Here is a 7,705-nt window from a genome sequence, read left to right as displayed (position 1 = left end):
TCTTATGACTCAAATTCAATCAGATTCCCATAGTTAAGCGTCTTTAACATTAATTATTTATTCAATTTCACAACATCTATGCATAAACTTCGACACAAACCCTGCTTTGGCTCTAATGCGACAAAAGAGAAACCTTAAACTAAAACTAATTTTGTCAAAGTCTTAAACACACAAACATAAATGCATGCAAATATCAAAGTAATTTTGCACATGTTTCCTTTTACATCTCCATAGATCGTCGTTGTCGTCGTATCTCTCTTCCAATCAATTCCACAGAAACTTTGATCATAAACAGACCAAAAACAAATATGTGAAAATGATTTGATATTATTCGACATAATAGATTCCTCTACCAAATTAAGAAGAGGTATGCTCCAAAATCAATTATCTCTCTCTCGAACCATATTTTATATCAATTATCTGAAATTTGTCTTTGCCTTTGGTATCATGTCATGTCACTTTGGGAGAGTTTCTCACACATTCCATAGAAATATTAATTATGAATTGATTAAAAGTTTGTTCATACTTTACTTGATGTTGCCTTGCACAAGTCGAAAAAGGTCCATGTCTCGAGTAAAAGGCAAATTGAATGAAATTCTTCAATTTAAAAAGGAGTTCAATACAAATATAATTTATTTTATTTTTCCGTTTCTTCCGCTTTTTTATATATTTGTTTCATTTTATTTTATGGAAGAGGAAAAATATATAAAGTTGTCGTTCGAAGAAAAATCGATTTTTATTTTAACTTTTTATCATTTGAACTACGCGGTTTAATATTTTTTTTGATCAGGTGACTTAAGAACATTTTTAAACCACGTGACTTGAGAAAAATTTTAAACCACGTGACTTGAGAAAAATTTCAAACCACGTGACTTAAGAAAAATTTCAAACCACGTGACTTAAGAAAAATTTCAAACCACGTGACTTAAAAAAAATTTCAAACCACGTGACTTGAGAAAAATTTCAAACCACGTGACTTAAGAAAAATTTCAAACCAAAAATTTCAAACTACGTGACTTGAAAAAAATTTCAAACCACGTGACTTAATAAAAATTTCAAACCACGTGACTTAAGAAAAATTTCAAACCACGTGACTTAAGAAAAAAATCAAACCACGTGACTTGAGAAAAATTTCAAACCACGTGATTTAAGAAAATTTTCAAACGATCGTCAACTCTGTCGTCAGTCGTTGTTTTACTTCAAAATGTGTTAAAAATCAAAGTTCTATTTATATGTCAATTCCAAGTCGAGGAAGATTGGTATTTCCTGGATGGATGACATAAATGAATCGAAAAACGACAACGCCGAAGACAATAAGAAGGCAAAAACTTTATTATATCTAAAATGAAAGAAAGGAATTTTTTAAAAGAAGCTGCTGGAGTGCTTCGTGTGTGCGACAAAATTGAATCGCAACTGCAGCGAATGCAAATTAAATACAAATTTTTTAATGTCATCCCTCTCGTTTTTTTTCCAGGCGCAAGCATCTGGTTTTATTGTCTCCAGATATTTTTTGCCTTAATGACTTGCATCGAGCATCTGCTTAAGATAAGAAGAAGAAAAGAGCAGAAAAAATGCGCCGCTTCAAACTTTATTCTTAATTTGAATTTTATTATAAATTTCTTTCTTCGTTCATCATGATGAGAAAGAAACACAGAAAAAAAGCTTCTTCCGCTTGTTAAAATTTATTCAAACACTGATATTGCTAATGTTTTGTTCAATTTGGGTTCAATCAGTGCAGTTTTGCCATAAAGTAAAGGAAGCAAAAAAATATAGTTGGCTCATCAATGTTTTTTCTGATGTTCATTTTTTTTGTTTAGTTTTGGAGTTGAGGAAATTTAATTACGAAAAAAAAGTTTGATTTGAATGGAATTGATTTGTGGCTGTATGGAAAAAGTTTTATGAGTTTTTTTTTATGTGAAAAGTCGAGTTGTTTGTTTTATTGAAGCTAATTAGCTGATCGTAAAAGAGATAAACTTTTAAAAATTATTTTTACTTTTACAATTTTTTGTCACAATTTTTAAAATATATTTTAGTTTTTTTCTCTTTGACATTAGAGGTGATCATTTTAATGAGAAAAATTATTAAATTTTTATAAAAATAATTTTTAGTAATTTTAATATTTTTTTGATGAGTTTAATTTAATTATATATTTTTTATTAAATTTTTATTTTAATATGACAACTTTCGAGTTTATTTTATATTTTTACATTTTTATTTTTTTTTTAGTTTTTGGGTTTTAATATTATTTTTAAAAAATTAATAATAATAAAATATTAAATAGTAAATTTTTAATATTAATTAAAAAACATTAAATTAAAATAAATTATTAATAAAATAATAAATAAATAATTAATTTAATAAAATAATTTAAAAAAAAACCTCAAATAAAATAATTTTTTTAAAAAGTTTTAATTTTTAATTTAATTTTTTATTTTTAAGTTTTAAAAATTAATTTAAATAAATAAAACTAAATAAATAATAAAAAATAAAAAAAAATAAATTGACTGAAAATAAAATTTAAGCAAATAAAAAATTATCAAAGCCTTTGTTAAATTTTAATTTTTTTAATTTAATTTATTTTCTTATCAAAAAAAAAAATCACATTTCAACATGATGTCATAAAATTTCATAAATTTAAATAAAAATGAAGTTCATTCTAAAATTCTTTCTCTTTTTAACTTCTCTGACGTGACTTAATTTCATTAGAACAATAACAAAAATTTTCAGCATCATACAGAAACACTCACTTTCATGACATTTTCAACCAAAACTTTTGCACATAGAAATATAAACAGCGACAAAAACGCCTTTTACACCTGTTTATTTGAAAATTTTACAAGAGTGTGTAGAAAACATCAGTCAGTCTTTTCATTAAAAAAAAAATGTTGAAAGGCAGTCAACAAAACTAATTAAAATTTCTGGTTTTTCGGAGTAATAAGTGGCATCCTGCCAAGCAAAAAGAGTTTTTTTTTTGGAAAATGTTTGTTTGCTCTTCGGTTTCTTTTGACAGAACTCAAAATTTGTTTCGCAATCAAAATGTCAATCAAAAAAAAAAATGTAAAAGGCTTTAAAATATTGCTCTTTTATTAAATTTCATCCTTAAAAATTACTGTCTCAGCTCGGCAGTTAATTAAAATTATATTGATTTATTATCACTTTATTATATTAAAAATTTCTTTTAAAGTGTTTTTTGTCATTTATTATAAATAAAATTAAATTAAAAACAAAGCTGTTGCTCTTGACGTTGTTATGACAACGTTTTGAGCGACGATGGAAAATTCTCTCACGTTTTCTCGTATTGTTCCGTTAAATAACGCGATACAAAAGTCAGACGCTTTTAAAAATGTTTTGATATTTTCCGATTTTCCGTATTACAACGAGACCAATGAAAATTATCGTAAAATTTTACATGTTCAAGGTCACAACGTGCCTGGCCCGAGAATGCCGTCGTCTGTTTACTCAGCCATTGGCGACGACGTCGGAAAAGTTGTTCCAATAAATTGATTGCCATGACATTTAATGTCTTTTTGTTAACTTTTTGCACCCGAAAAATATTTCCAGATGTTCTTAACGACCCAAAATCGTTTGATTTGTTGCTTTGATTTTAAAAACGAGACACGGAAAATTGATAAAGTTCAACGAGACAGAGGGCAAGGGAATTATTTGCATATTTTATGATTAAAATCAAGATTGTTACAGTCGTTTTTGGTATATTTGAATATTGATAAAAATTAAATTAAATTAACGCATTTTCTATTGAAAAATATTTTATTCGAGTACAAATTTTTTTTTATAAAAATATTTAATTTAATTTTTTTAAGGATTGAAAAAAAACTGAATAATTATAATTTTTTAATAAATCGAAAAAAAAGTAGAAATTAATTTTTTTTTAAATATAAATATAAAAAAAATATAAAAAAATGTAAAATAATAAAAAAATATAAAAAAATATTTTTCATACTTGACGAATTAAATATTTATTTAATTAAAAAAAATAATCAATTTATATAAATTAATAATTTTCAATTAAATTTTAATTTAAAATCTATAAAAGTTTAAATAATAATAAATAAATTGAAAATTAAATTTAAATAAAAATATCTACAATAATAAATAAATAATTGAAAAAAATAAAACATAATTCTTTAAAAAATTTTTAATTTAATATTTTTTTTTAAATATTAAATATAACAAACAAAATTTTCCAAGAAAGCGCAAAAAAAAATTATTTAAATTTAAATAAAAATGCGATTAACTTTTTTCTCTTCATAACAACTTTTTTATGTCTTTTTTGTAGATTCGCGAGGGACTTATCACGATTATTATTGTTTGATTTTAATTTAATTATCATCGTGCGGAGCGAAATTAAAATAAAATATTGCGCGAAAAATGTAATAATAAAAAAAGTTTGATTTTTATTGCAGTTTGAAACCAACAGTGTGAATAAAAAATAACGGGAGCGTAAATATTGTGGCTTTTAATCCTTCAATTTTAACGAGGAAAGTTATGTTTCGGTTCGGATTGAATTACTTTTTCCCATGTTTATTTTTTTTCTGCGTTCCGCGCCTGTTATGCTAATTAAATTTGTTTTTAAGCAGACGGTTTTGCGATGTGTAAAAAAGGGTCGAGAATTCTTTTGAATGTAAATAAATAAAAAAAAATATTTTACGGGTTTGAGCGCATTTTTATCTGGAATTGATGTCACGTTTTTACCCTTTTTGATTTAATTTCTGGATTTCGCAGAAATTATGTAATTAGCGAGATTTTGTTGATTAATTTTTAGGTGAACAGTTGCGGATTTATATTTTTTTTCAAAATCAATTTTTAAGAGTTTTAATTTTTTAATTTTATTATTTATAATTATTATTTTAAAAATTTATAAAAATTTTATTTTTTTTCTTACAAAAAAAAAATATCAATAATTTTTAATTGAATATTATTTTTTCTTTAATTTAAATTAAAAATTTTTAATTTTAATAAATTTATTTTCTTTTTATTTTATTTATTTATGTTGCTTAATTTTAATTGAAAAAGATTTAAAATTAAAAAAAAAGTTTAATAAATTTTTAAAATTTTTGAAATTTGATTTTAATTTTTTTTTATTAAAAATTTCATTTATTAAAATTTTATTTTTTTAATTTTTTTATTAAAATATTTAATTAATAAAAATATTAAATTAATCTAATTTTCTAAAATTTTTAAACTTAATACTTTTTATTTTGAAAAATATTTTTTCTCATTTTTTGCAATCTATTTTTAAAAATTTATTTTTTTAGCCTCAAGGTAAATCCATCACTGCAGATGAAATCCAAATCCTTTTAATTTGTGCATCGAACGATAAATGAATTGACTTGAACACTAACCTCAAATTAGGTTTCATGTTGATCAAAACAGTTTTTCGTTGTTTATCTTTCCTACTTTAGAATGCCAGACAACAATTCATGTTCAGTAGCTTGTAAACATCTTTCTAAACAATCGTTTCAATTATTTATTAATATGTCTATTTTCTACGCATGCAACGTGTGCTCTAGAGCTAGTGTGAGGAACGACGTGAGAGAAAGAGAGTTAGATAACAATATTTTAAGACAACACTCACAAAATTTATCTTTTCGGAGATAGTATAAATTTACGAAAGGCGGAAGATACGCTCGAACAAACATTTGAGTCAAGGTTCTTTTTAACTGTCTCCCGAGATAAGATTTGTACATCGCACGGATAACATGCATAAAGTAGCAACAGTTTTTCCTTGATTTCGATAGTTAGACCGCTTTAAATGAAATATAATATTGAAACACATCAAGAATTAAAAAAATAAAAATTTTAAAAATTCAAAATCATAAAATAAAACAAAATTTTAATAAAAATTTTAAATGATCGTTTTTACCATAATTTCATCTTAGTTAAGTGAAAATTAAAAATTTAATTATCATGCCTTAAATTTTTTTGCAATATTTTTTTCATTTTCAATTTTAAAATAATTAAATTAAATTTGCAAAAAAAAAATATTTTTTTTTAAATTAAAAAAAAAAACAAAAAATAATAAAAAAAAAAAATTTAAATATTTTTTAAAATATTTAATTTTTTACTTAATTTTTAATGTTTATTATTAATTTTTTTTCGTTTTTTAATTTAAAAAAAATTTTTTCAATTTTTTTTTAATTTTTTTAATTATTCTAAATTATAACATTGAAAATTTTGCAAAAAAAAATTAAAAATAATTTAAAAAAAATTTTTTTTGAACAATTTTTTTTTTTGAATATGACCTTAGATATCAAATCTATATCACACTCATTCAAGTGCCAGTTAATATACACAATTTGTTCAAATATTGATTTTGATCATCGAACTTCCGTCCTTGATTTCGCCTATTCGATTGCCAATCACAATTTTGCGTCATTTTGGACTCTAACGACAATCAAAAGACTCATAAATGGGAGCCATTTCTCCGAAAAATCATTAAATTTCGTTAAAGTGAATGACGTTCATGCATTGAAACCGACAAACTTTCAAGCATGGGCTCCAGGACACATTTCGATCCGTAGAGTAATAATAATATGATGGCATATGTTTCGACTTCGATTCCCTTTTTCCGGGTGTTTTACGGAAATATCACAGTGTAGAAGAGGAAAATGCATCATTTGCTGAATATTTTGTTGTAACTTATGTGTGTCTTGTGTAATATAAACTTTAATGCAGATTTTCTGACTCTTTTCGAACCAAAAATAATAAAAATCTGATATGAATTTCGAGTGGGACCGGAAAAGGATAGAAATCGTTAGATATGAGTCAAACAAGACAGCTGCATCAATTTTATACTCAAATAATTTTCAAATGGAAATTGTTAATTAACCGTATCTTTTGATATAAGGCTCAGTTTAGTTTGGGCGCGTAGAAAGGAAAATTTTGAATCAATATGCAGTAAAAGTAACGAGCAAGTAATGGAAGTTTTTGGAGTATGAAATTTGCGTTAAAACCATTTTGTGAGGAACTGTAGAGCTTATAGCTTGTAACAAAATTTAAAGGCGAACAACTTTAAATAAATTGCATTTGTATTTCTCTTAAAATTTTTAATAAAGTTCAAAATATTTTTTAAAATTCATTCATGGGCTGAAAAATTAATTTTTTTTTCAAACATTTAAAATTTATATTTTTAAATTTAATTATTTCACTCTATTTTTTTGCACTTCCTCCTCAGAGTTTAAAAAAATCTGTGAGAAAAATATAATTTTTTTTTTAATTCTTTTTCTTTAATTTTTGATTAAACTATGATAAAAAATAGCCAGTTCACATTAAAATAATAAAAAAAAATAAAAGAAAAAATAATTAAGTCACGTGACCAAAATTTATTTTTTTCTTTTAAATATCTATTTCATTATAATTTAGTTATTTTTTTTAATTTTATAAAATTTAAAATTAATAAATTTTTAAAATTAAAAAAAAAATACTCAAAATTCAATAAAAAAAAATTAAAATTAAATTAATTACTTAAAAATAAAAAAAAACTAAATAAAAATTATTTTAATAACAATTTTTATAATAAATAAAAATTATAAATTTTTAAATAATTAAAATTTTTATTAAATATTATAATATAAATATAAAATAATATATTATAATAATATAAATATATTATAAATTAATATAATTAAAAAAAATATTCTAAATATAAATTTAATATTTTTAAATAAATTTAACTTTAAAAATT

The sequence above is a fragment of the Culicoides brevitarsis genome, chromosome 2 (assembly GCF_036172545.1).
Source record: "Culicoides brevitarsis isolate CSIRO-B50_1 chromosome 2, AGI_CSIRO_Cbre_v1, whole genome shotgun sequence".
Lineage (NCBI taxonomy): Eukaryota > Metazoa > Arthropoda > Insecta > Diptera > Ceratopogonidae > Culicoides > Culicoides brevitarsis.
The sequence above is the reverse complement of the archived record's forward strand: the minus strand, read 5'-3'. Positions refer to the sequence as shown.